This window comes from Dreissena polymorpha, chromosome 9, assembly GCF_020536995.1.
Source record: "Dreissena polymorpha isolate Duluth1 chromosome 9, UMN_Dpol_1.0, whole genome shotgun sequence".
NCBI lineage: Eukaryota > Metazoa > Mollusca > Bivalvia > Myida > Dreissenidae > Dreissena > Dreissena polymorpha.
Window position 1 is genome coordinate 59996039 of NC_068363.1, and position 13160 is coordinate 60009198.

General features: G+C 33.5%; 1 long non-coding RNA gene across 1 annotated transcript; it reads right to left on the reverse strand.

Moving 5' to 3' along the window:
* Nucleotides 1-2390: 2390 nt before the first annotated feature.
* LOC127844286 (uncharacterized) lies at nt 2391-12983 on the reverse strand. The gene is made up of 10 exons (XR_008032663.1): nt 12787-12983; nt 12375-12528; nt 11253-11359; nt 10778-10892; nt 10489-10595; nt 9978-10186; nt 8717-8883; nt 8061-8185; nt 6642-6818; nt 2391-3011 (listed from the first exon to the last, which is right to left on the reverse strand). It is a non-coding gene; the product is annotated as an uncharacterized LOC127844286 (long non-coding RNA).
* Nucleotides 12984-13160: the final 177 nt, after the last annotated feature.

Genomic DNA, 13160 nt, shown 5'->3' on the forward strand with positions numbered 1-13160 from the left:
AAGCCTAAACAAGTTTTATTGCCAAAGAAACACTTCAAAACTTATTGTAATTTTTTATATTAAATCGAAAGTTTTGTTATTCCAAAGCATAAGTTGTATCTTTAAATTACTCCAATAGGCTTGCAAAGGCACACATACAAAATCTCACAAATACCAAATACCATTAGTTATGGTAGCAACAAGTACACATGAAAAAAACATGTATCCCTAAATACTTACAAAATAGATATCAAAACATGAAAATATATAAATAATCAATATAAATATTTCTTAATAATGACTGAACATAAAACATGACATAAATTGTTGCTTCCGGTATAAACAGTAGAAAACAAAATGTAAACGTTAATTTCAAAATAGCGTATGCAATTAGTGTGATTTAAAGTGAAAACAGTGCACAATAAGTGAATATAAAGGACTGAACTTCAATAAAATGTATGTATGAAAATATGTATTACAAAATAAGAATGTTGATCGAACTCTAATTTTTCTCAAAGCAAATATGTTGGGTGGGGATTTTTTTCGTTAAAATAATGCTATGTTTTGAGCGGTTGTCAAGTACCTTTCATTCGTCACTCTCTGCATACGCGGATCATCGTCACGCTTGAAGGGGTAATAGTTGTGAATTCAACAGTGTACGTGTATTTGTGTATTGGTATATTGTCATGCGAAAATGAATGCAGGCAAGCGGACACTGTCATCTACCGCAAGTGAAACTTCCGCCAACAACAGCATGCTATAAACGTCCGTGTTTGAAAAAAGTGAACATAAACAGAACAAAACAAAATTGAAACCAAATAAACCTGATCCCAAAAAACAGAAAACTATGACTACTTTTGTTACTAACGCGCCAAACGAAAATTGTGTATCGATCGGAAAACGATTAGATGAAATATGCAATAAATTATCACACGTATGCGTCCATCCAGCTGGGCAATGGTTATCGGTACAGCCACCGTCAGAATGTTTGCAAGTTACATCATAGAGACAATGGCACTTATCGGAGCAGTTATCACCAAACGTACCAGGGTTGCAGGATGTAAACAAAAAAAGACAATTCAGCTATTATAATCAAATCTTTCTGAAATAATGTGGCTTGCCATAAGTTTAGCTGTCCATCAATTCAAAATAAAAGGCGAGTTTCAAGAAAACTAGTTCTACATGATATCTGGTTCACATTTGGGTAATGGTAACATGACAAGCTGTTAACATATTTTTCTGTTAAACATTTTATTAGAAATATTGATTTTAAACGATTCTGATTCGCTCTTTGTTATGTTATTTTTCTGGCTTTAAATTAAAAGAAACAAAAACAATTTAAACCGCCCCCTTATAAAACATTTAACAGACTAAGGATATAAAAAGCTTATCAAATTAAGCTCCTGGTTTGGCCATGATAGCGTACAATTTAATGAAACCTTCGTTAAACAAGGTAAACTTGTTAACTTCACTGGGTTGCTTAGTTTCAAACATCAAATTACAGAAGACACACGCTTGTCAAGCTATATTAACTAAAATTTAGTTTTGATGCATACTATTTACTTAAATAGATATTCGCTAAATCAAGGCTCATGCCACAAAATATGTATATAATAAAGTGAAATTGAAGACCGTTACAAAACTTATCGCTATTTGCAAGAGTGACCGGTGGCTATAGGTAAGTATCGCACTTTCTAAGAGTTTTTTTATTGTAATAGTTTACCCGTCTGTGTAGTTAAGAAGTCTGTCTGCTGTACCGGTGTCCCAGGAGTCTGAATATTAAGACGCAATGTGAATTCTGTCTCCGGGTTGAGCCCAAGAATGTCGAAGTGATTACTGGTATCCGGCATATAATACGTGTGCAGTAAATCTTCACCTGTTGCGGTCTGGGGAAAGGAAATCAAAGATTAGCACACAGCAAAATATAGAAAAGACCACGCGTTTGTGTTCATGTGTGATAAATAATTATATTTCGAGAAAAAAAACACAACACATATTACACACGCTTCCGGAAAATTAAACGTGAACTCTGTCTCGCTTGCCGATGATGTTATCACAAGAATAAGAAACATGTCTTCTTATCCCAGAGAAGCGTTTATATGTTATACAAACTAAGCATATGTTATTAATTTTGCTGTACGTGTATTGTTGCGTGGATATTATCAGTTATATTGTATAATTTACTGAGGCTGATTAATAAACCGACCATTTTATTTTGGTTTACGAGACAGTTTGATCATTAATGTTTCTTTATTATTTATCAAGACATAATGTGTTCCTGGATTCTGGATGTAAATAAACGAACACACTACTGTGGATATTAGGAACTGTGTGGAGTTTCATGGTCGCATCTTTTTATGACTTATATTGAACACAATTCTAATTATTTTTGTAATTATATTTAGATAGCAATTCTTTCCAAACTTTATTTTTCATTACAACAAAAATACATAACCCTGACTATGTTCCTATGGCTGTGTATAACAATTTTGCAAACTGTTTTACAGATATCTCAATCAGAAACACGATAAATAAGAATAATAAGTTATTCTATGTTCAAAGTATTTCGTTTGAATGTTATAAACAAAACTGTTACCGAAAACATATTTTCAATCAATATTTATTTACAACATTGTATAACAAAAGAAAGATCGAGCGAAAATCTAAATGGGGTTTGTAACAAAAACATGATGTCTGAAAGCGTAAACATATTTGTGTTCCACTTCAAATTACCGATTCTTAAACGAACACAACTAATGGGATTTGCAGTTTGGGCTTTAGTAAGGTAACATAAACCAAACATAATGGTTTACGCCTAATGCTAATTTATTTATTTATTTATTATTCAAACGTTCATTGATCGTTGCAGATGTGCCCAACAAGGCTTGGTTGTATGCCGTCACGTTGGCCATAGCAGACACTTTGTCTAGATCTTATTTTCTCACCAGCATCCAACATTTGTCCAAAAACACGGTCTGGCTTGACAGGAAACACACTCCGACCACATCACGGCATTCTGCATCTCCGATTGACTGAAATGTAAACTCATTTAGTTTAAACCTGTTTATTTTAGCTCGATTGTATTGAAAGCCTACGCGAGGTAGAACCAGTACTTCGTGTCTTTTTTGAGCGATCTTAAAAACGCCCCCACATTCGGGATCGAACCCATGAGTCCCACCCCCACCCAGATCGTTAGGCGGACACGATATTCACGACGCCTCGGCGATACTTGTTGTTTGAAGTTGTATTGCAAAACAGCATGCATACCCGGCTGTAAAATTGTATCTGACTTCTATTACCCTTATATATGATACTATGATTATAAGATGCTATTAAAGAAAACAAATGTATATCGGAATGATATATTTAATTGGACAATGTATTTATTTATTGAAATTGTATATGTAATATGACTCCTTCTCCGAAAGAAAATTTCACACCAACATGTTGATATTTGCAAATAGGCTAACACCGCTATTGTGGAACTGGACTGTACACATCTAAGAACGCAAGAATATTAACTATAAGTTGCCATATTATTATTGAATTGGTACACAAATAAACTGTTATGTTAGATTTCAAAATGGTGACGTGCTGTTTCGATGGCATTCTCACCCCAATGTTGCCAGATGTAAAATTCGAGTACACCCGTTTCATTGTTGCTTGATTGCTCGGGTCTGTCCCCACAAATATGTCGAAACCGATCTTGCGAACGCCGCTCTCAACATAATAAGCCGAGAATACGACCCTGAAAGAATGTAAATGCATGGGTCGTATTTTGTTTATGCTGAACAACGAAAAGTATCATTTCGTTTTAAGCCCGCATTCACAGGCCCATCCTCAGACTTAAATAGTTGGAGAGTAATATTAGAATTTTTCTGTTTTCACAACGAGACATTTGTTTGAATAAAAAATTGTAATATTTGGACGCCAAAGTTCGTATTTGGGATGGTTTCTGCCTGCTCGGCAAACTTTCGGCAATCGTTGAGAATGCTTTGGAACCGATCGCCATTGACTCATTATCTTAGGAAAGCCTTCTTCAGGGCGTCTTTATTTTTTAACTGCCCAACTCTATACATCTGAAAACTTGACTTAATGATATGCCAAAGTTATAAAGTAAATGTAAGTAATTCAGAGACACTATCACATTTTTGTTTTGAAATTGTTGTTCCTCATTGTTTCAGGTAATGGTTATTAATATAAATGTTATTTATTCTAAAGGTTTTTGAGGTACATTTCTTGCATTTTGAAAATACTTATAGCAATATACTTTTCTATTTGGAGTATTCGATATATAACTAAACCAAGATAATTACTTAGAACTATAGTTGTACGGTCCATTCACAGTACATGTATTTAGTTCTAGTTTTGACGTATTGGCTTGCAGACGTGGTTTGGAACCGTCCAGATATTGTAGAAATGATCAACCTATGCGACATAAATGTTATCATTCCAATTTAATGTTACATCTATGATATCTGATTATTGTTACATCTACGATGTCTATTTTTGTTATATAAACTTGTTTTTGTTGAGCATCATTGTAAGAATTTATACTGAAATAAAAAATATGTAAATACGGGATATTTGTTTGCTTCTGAGGTGATGCCATGAACTAAATTTTTCAGTTAAGTGAGAAAATAACGATTTTCATGAGCGAGTGAAAATATGCACATTTTCTAACTTTACCTCGCACGCAAATAAATTTTCTTTTTAACGAATGCATTTAATTATTCTGCACATTTTGGTTACTTTTAAGACGACTTAAAACCGTACCATTCACTAATTGATATCTTAACAAATTGAAATTCAACGCTCCAGCGCCATGTAGGATTACAACAAATGCGCAAAATATTCTAAACGTAATTTGTGATAACGTTTAGCTGCTACTTTTCCTACCAAAAGACAAAATGACCAAGGACGGCATGTGATAGCAGTTTATATCCGTGCAGAAACAATATATATAGACCCGAGAGCCGTTTGCGACCTGGGGCCGATTATCACTGCCCGGCCAGGCTCAGCCGTGTATTAACGTCTATAATATATATCTTACTTTTATACTAAATTATAGATGGGCCAAGGTTTTGAGTCATAAAATCATACTTTTTTGGTTCTTCACTAAAATTTATGAAGAACCAGCTTTCCGTACTTATATTTTCTTTGAATTGATTACGAAATTTATGACGTATCTCATGTGACGTACTTTAAATTACGAAACTAGCTAGACGCTTTGGATTTAAGGACAACAACAAATCGGACTTGGAGTGTTTTTATTTAACAGTTAAATATTTTTTAAGCATTGAACGATTAGTGTGTGTGTTTACGATGGATTATTATAATATTATGAATGTGAATAACAGTGTTGGGATATAAAACTGGAATGAAACTGGTGAGACTGCATTTTCGATTTCGTTAAAATGTCGAATAAAGCGATGTTTTGTTGAATAGTTGATAGATTAAATTTAAGAAAAGTGTAAGTGAATTGTTCTTTAACTGTTCGAATGAATTCGATGTTGAATTAAAAGAGTTATTTCTTTGATGAATAAGTCGTTTCTTTGTCAGTCGATCAAAGAATGTCTATCCACAAAGAATTGCTTGCTTACATCCAGTGCTTTAAAATGGAAGAGATGGATTGCGATGAAGAAATGTGTTCAGAATTTTAACTCGTCATGAAAGCAAATTAAACTTTACGAAAATAAACATGGTTATTACACAACTTCGGTGAGTAGAACAATAACCTAGATGTTTTACTTTTTTATGGCTAAGACTGGATGTGGACGCCATTTTTTTCCAGTTGAACGTCACGCGCACACATTCTGAGGGCCGAATATAAATAATCGGCCCTAGGGCCGAATATTTATAATGACCCCGAAATGGTGATAATGGCATGAACAACTGTACAAATGTGTTACCATAATTTAAAAAGTATTACCTCTTCAATCAACACAACTTTTGACTCCTCATTTGCATTTGCCAAGTTGACTTTCAGAAAAAAAACCTGATTCCGTCAGCTTGTGATATGCAGGCATCATTTCCAATTAATTATGTTGACGCCGAGGAGTATTGGAAAACAATTAATACCTAATAATACATACCTTACTATATATACTATATATATTATATATTATATTATATAACATAATTAATTGGAAATGATGCCTGCATATCACAAGCTGACGGATTTAGGTTTTTTTCTGAAAGTCAACTTGGCCAATGCAAATGAGGAGTCAAAAGTTGTGTTGATTGAAGAGGTAATACTTTTTAAATTTATTTTATTATTTTTTTTAACTTTTTCCAATTCATTCTAATATATGATAAAAATCAATACTGCTATTTAGGCTTAGCTCTTTTTGTATGGTTTAGTACTATAAGGGACACGACTTTATTAACATTCAAACTACACGTGTAATTTAAACATGGCTTGAATTAGTTCCTGGTCAGCTTGTGAGAAAGATATAGGGAATTATATCCCCGATAATTCAAATATTGAATCACGTAGCAGTAAATTAAAATACCGATAAGTCATAAATTTACAGTTTCTGAAAGTATAAATGCTCCAAAAACCGTCCATGATAAAATGTGAAAAACATCCTGAAATTATGGTAATTTCCCCCCCCCCCCCCCATTATCCGCACTTTTTGTATGGTTAAGGTTAGACTCACCATCTACCAAAGGTCTCTGGGTAGAATATGACTCATTCAGGGGTATACTTTGCCAACCGTACGTGGTCTCCGTAGCATCGACTGTCGACACAAAGACAATTTCATACTTGACGATACCATGAAAGTTCGGGATCGCCGAACGGGTTCTGGGCTCTTCGTTGTCATCCAGAGCGTCTGCTACATATCAAGAACAATATTCAGAGGTCACGATTGCTTATCGGATACCCTAGCTGATGTTTAAAATACATACAAAACATATACAATGCTGGTTTAGATGCATGTGGAAACCGTCATGGACGACAATATTAGAAGCGAATATTTGATTACCTTGTAATTGTTAATACATTCCAAGATAGTTAGTGCTGATATTGATAAGCACATGGATGTGATGATAAATCGTTTTTGTTGAACACAATTTCATAACAAGTAACATTTTTACTAAAAAATCATGCATTATTCACAGTGACGTTATTGCTCCGCCCCAGAAGCTACGTTATCCGAATATTCTATACATTCAACGCAAGAGTGCTCTTTGAACAAATATGAGTGAATGTTAAAATAAAACTCATTCATTAAAAAGTAAAAAACAAGACGCGGGTGTTCCATCTGTCAATAGTGACAAATTTAACCAGTAAATTTCATCGAACTAAAGCACTCGGACCATAAATTATGCCATAATGGACAGCTGTCACTGACATCATGTATTATCCTCTAAATAGTTTAGAGATTGAGCAAAAAGCCACTTTTGCATAAGTGCATTGAGCCTTTGGTAAATGGCATCATGCCAAAATTTACTTTCACGCAATATAATACCATGAATACTGCAAGTAATAAATACATCAATGTATAAATACAGTTAAATAAGGATATCCATTTACCTTATTTAATCTGAAATTTAATACAACTATACAAACTGTAATTGATTGATACATATTTAACGAAAAAATACTGAATTAAAAATATGCTAACATTTGGTATACATACTAATACAAGAAAAAAATATACATACCACATTATTTAAGGGGCCTTTTCACAGATTTTGGCATGTATTGAAGTTTAAATGCTTTGTATTGATACATGTAAACATTGTAAAAAAAAACAAGAATACAATTTAAAATATAAAAAAGTAACCATCAACTGGGCTCGAACTACTGACCCCTGGAGTCCTGGATGCTTAAAATAACTATTTTGTAAGCATTGTAAATGTTCAGTATTACTGCTTCCTTACAAATATCATAACTCAAACAAAAATCTGCGAATCTGACACAACTTTTTTTAATTTTGTCAATTTACCAAAACGTGAAAAGGCCCCTTTAATTAAGCTGGTAATAACTGAATACAACATGTTTCAAGGGCATTTAAGGTATAAATATTCGCGTTTTATATATCAACTTAGTAAATTGTTGTAGCGATACAAACTTTTCACTGTCTGCCTCAATTTCTTTAAATTGCACCGGATACTGTTCGATTTCGGCTAGAAACTGGTTTTCCTCGTGCCAACGGTTGCCAAAATAGTTGGGCCAGGCTACTGACACAGTTAGTTCCTACAAAACATGTTGTGATTAACGATATATTATATTATAAAATAGTGATATCATCTTTTATACTTGGATTTTTAAATATAACGGGCTAGCCACTCTTATGATTTAAAGAAAATGCCATTGAAATATTTTTACACGCTTAAAAAGTTCGACTGTAATGAGTTGTCAAAACATCTGGATGAAACGTGTATCATTAAAAAATGCGCAAACAAATCCGTGCAATCCTGTTGATAAATAAAATATAAAAAATACTGTATTTATTTTATCTTACAATTCGATGATTAAAGGAAAAGAAGTATAAGATTTATACACGCTTTAATAGTTTGACCGTTATGAGTTGTCAAAACATCTGGATGAAATGTGTATCATTTAAATATGCGCATACAAACCCGTGCAATCATGATGATAAATAATATATAAAAAAACTTCATTAATTTTATCTTACAAAACTAGATGCAGTCGTGTTCAAACTTCTACTGTAACTTACAATGTATGACATACTTATCAAATTCAAGAACAATCGTTTCATTTTACCTGTTGACGCAGGTTCTTGCCATTTATATCCGGTCTCCTCTTTGGCAGACGAAATGTACAGTTCGGCGGTCTCAGTGTTCAGAGTTATTGATTAGGTTGCGTCGTACAACACAAACCGGTGGGTGATTCGTGAGTTGTTAGCATTATCTCGAACTTCCAGAAGGACACTGTATAATATGGAACACATCGTAAATAAATCGCTCATTTGTTGACCAGACCAAACATGCACGCGCTTTTTTGTATTAAATATTTGCCGTTTATGATGTCAAAGTCATGTGTATAACGATTGGATAATATTCTGTATTTAAATTAACTAATTTTGGTCTGACTGTACGATCTGTATTCGCAAAATTGAAGTAAACCAATGATGGTTCGATATTGCAATGAAAAAATAAATGGTAATTTCTTAATAAACAAGAGCTGTCTCCATCGGAAGACATATGCCCCCGAAAAACGATTTTTTCGAAACCTAAACGCAAACCTAAACGCGGACCCTAAGTTTAAGGTCGATGTTAAAGGGGTCAACATTTTGTGTGCGTATGGAAAGGCCTTGTCCACAAACACATGCATACCAAATATGAAGATTACATCTGAAGCGCCATAGAAATTATGAGCATTTAACGAAACCTAAACGCAAAAGTGTGACGGAAAGAAAGACAGACGGAAAGACGGACATACAGACGGACAGTGCGATCACTATATGCCCTCCTTCAGGGGCATAAAAATACTTAAATTTGTTGGAAGAACACAATTTAACTAACAACACGGAGCAAAAGATGGCTGCGCTATAGCCGAAAAACGTTAAGCTTGCACTAAACAATTTTCCTTTTGTTTCCAAAACAGTTAATTATTATTATTTTTTAATAACTTAATTTTTTTTGGACACGTTTCCAATGTGTTTGATTGTTTATTAAATGGTCGAGTGATTAAGGCTGTTGTTTATGGATCGTGCGTTTGTGGGTTCGAATACATTTTCATTTTTCATTCTTAACATTTTTAAATTCGAATTCAATAACCATGAGTTTGGCAAGTGTCAAACAATTCAAACAGTTCTTATATTCAAATTCAGGATGTAAAATGAAATTAACGACTTACTCTGCAAACGCTATAAAGAAGAAACGTAAACTTATACTCAGTGAGTATGGATTTATATTTAAAGAACGATATTGTCTGGTAATATTGAAATCGGTTTATTGACCATAACATGTTGCTTGACAAGAATGTGTACATTAATATCACATTTTGTTTTATAGAACCTCACCTGTACATGCCTGGCCTAGGTGGCGTGTGCTGCGGATACTGGATGGTTCCGGTAGTGTGCGGCACTGTGTCAGAGAATATAGGATTAATTGGCGTTGTCTCCACAAGTCGCCCGTCCCTGTTGGGCTCCAGTTTGAACACTTCGATGAAGTATTCTCCAACCCCTGACATGATATCGGTCCAGCCCAGCCATCGATGTATTATTGGTCCCTGAAATATTGACGGATCAAATCGTTTCTGATCAAGACAAATGTATAAAATATAAAGTAAAGTAAAATCTTTCCAATATCACTCCGCTGTATGCAAACCTTAGTGTATAATTACTCAATAAATCACACGTGGTCCGCCAAAATAACCAACAAAAAACATAAACGTACTAACACGATAATTTTTTTCCTCGACCTTGGATATTCATACACAAGTTCTGAAATGGTACCATGAAGTAAGATATAAATTCATGTTGCCTTTGTTAAGTTTTCCAAGCGTAAGTTATCTTATTTGCATGAACCTACCTTTGTGTACGTTGCGTCAATAGTCAAAATCGAATAACGCGATGGGCATGTTGAGACGTCTACTTCTGAGCAGTGTTTGGGGGCATCGAAGTCAAAGCGGATTCAACCTATCCAAAGTCAAACATTATTTCAAATAAGACAATTGACATTTATTATAAATAAATGCGGTGCTTTTAACTTTTAAAGCGTGCGGTTTGTTCGTATTATTTGAAACACTATTACATAACAGTAATGCACAATACCAACTATATTAAAATACAAGCGTGTATCTTAATTAACAAGCGAATACCGTTTTGATGACTGAAAGTCCACTATAGTATTTTGTCATGTAGGGAATTGCTTGGTTGTCGATGTTTACGAGTTTCTGAAACCCACCACTAGTTGACCGAAACTTGACTGTCAGCCTACAAACAAACATGGTGGTTCAGTATGCTGTCATATATTTAAGTATATAGTTAATTGCAATTTCACAGCAATAGTGATCGTTATTTGTCACAACAACGTATGCATGTTGATGTGACATTTATGACACGCGTTGAATCAAACCTAAACATTTTCGGTAAAATAACACTTGTGATACCTAATAAGAAAACATTTAAAAGTGTTTATACATCATTTCAAATAACATTTGAAACTAATGATCCAGAGCTTTTCTATTTTTAACGATATTGTTATATGGCGTAAGCTTAAAAGTTATTTTATTATTAAGAATTAAATTTGTTGTAACCAAAAACAATAATTAAGTATAAACATTGAAGACGTACCAGTCCCCATGTTCAAGGAGTGTCACCAACTGATCGTCATTGATGACACACTTCGCACTCTCTTCGTATGGGTTATCTCTGCTATACCCCTCTTTGCAGGGGTATTCCTTAAAGAAACCATAGTCTCGAACTATACCTCCTGGTAACGATTGGAAACAATGTTTACTTCCGGTTTAATCAAAATAGGTTAATGTTTTTAGTCTAAATTATTCTTACGGAAATCCGTATACGACATTATCATTTATTCTTAAATCCATCCATCAGCTATGTACAATTTTTTTAGATACGTGTTGTTTAATTATATGAGGGCATTTATACAACCTTTAATGGTAATTGTTTCGTTAACGTTTGAATATTGTTTAAAATTTCCAAATTAACTGGACTAACAAAACAAATAAAAATTAATTCCGTTATTGACATGAATCGTAATTGGTATTAAAGGGAAAGCATAAAAAAGCACTGAACACATCTGTACACGCATAAGGAAAATTTTGTTTGTTGGCGAGCTTTGTCAGCCTTTCTTACAAACTATTTAAGTGTGCACCGAAACATCAAATGGAAACCGTTTGTAGTAACTTCAATATGATTAAACACTGAAAGTACACCCTCACTTTGATTAAATGTTGAAAATTCTTTGCTGATAAAATTGGTAGAATTAATTATATTTTGAAATTGTCATTTCAACAAAACATCTTGGAACTAGTAAGTCCAAGATTATACAGCAAATGAAAACTCTCAAAAATGTTTTCTCACGCAAGTTTGACATGCACTATTTGAAATGATAGTATTAACTGGACTATTCGATGTATATAGCATATAAGAAACAAAAACGGGCACTGCTTATGAAAGCGCTTATAGGCAAAACAGTGTGCAGTAATATATATAACGTGAACAATGTTCTACTTTCAGATTCTATATACACAATACAAATTAGATAAAGTGCATTCTTTTAAACCATCTCATTATTTCAAAGATTTAAATGTACAATAAAAACTTAATTAAATCATTAATATGAAAAAAAAATAATTAAATAAAGACAACAATCGTTTATTTATGCCACATGTTTATACAGAAAAAAATCAAGAAAATCACAGCAAATACAAATGACAAAGCTATGATTACCAGCTCTGGGATACTCGCTGTCATTGGCGTGATGATGTTTTGAACTATACCCATTTTTGAGTCGTGGACGTACACCGGACGATTGGGAAGGTTATCAAGGCCATCAAAAATGGCCTTCATTTCAAATTGCAAGTAGTTGAATCTCTTCTGGTTGCTATACAAAAAGAGTTTTTGTTTACATTTTTTATCTAAAAACTTTACGTCTATGTTTTACTTCTATATTTTTCTACTTGTAATTTCTATTTTAATTATAATAATCAGTCCTTTTCAGCGTGATCTACCGTTAGTTAAAACACTTTATACAATAGTTTTGTGGACATTTCATGTATCGCCTAGGACCGTGATTTTGATTTTAACATATCCAGTTTAGACATGTAATATGACATCTTAAAGTTCTAATGCTGTTACATACCTGCAGAGAATGGACGAGTTCACATCCAAATCCTCTAACACATGTAGTTAACCCGATTATCAGCTCTTCGAATGTCCTTTATTGTCACATTGGATTCGCCAAATGTGGGCCGGAGACGATTGTCTGATTCCTGAACTGCTATCAATAAGCAATATTTCAAGGGTCTTTATGGGGGTTTATCTTGTGCTTTACAACCTAAATTACTGAAATAAATTACACGTTTTATATCATTCTATGAGCAATAAAATGCAACTAAATAATATTTTGATAATTTCTCTCTAGATCGAATGAAAACATGAAACAATAAAGAATATAAAAAATTTAATAACAAACAATTACAATTTAATGTTATATTTAATCCTTCTGGCTTGGTG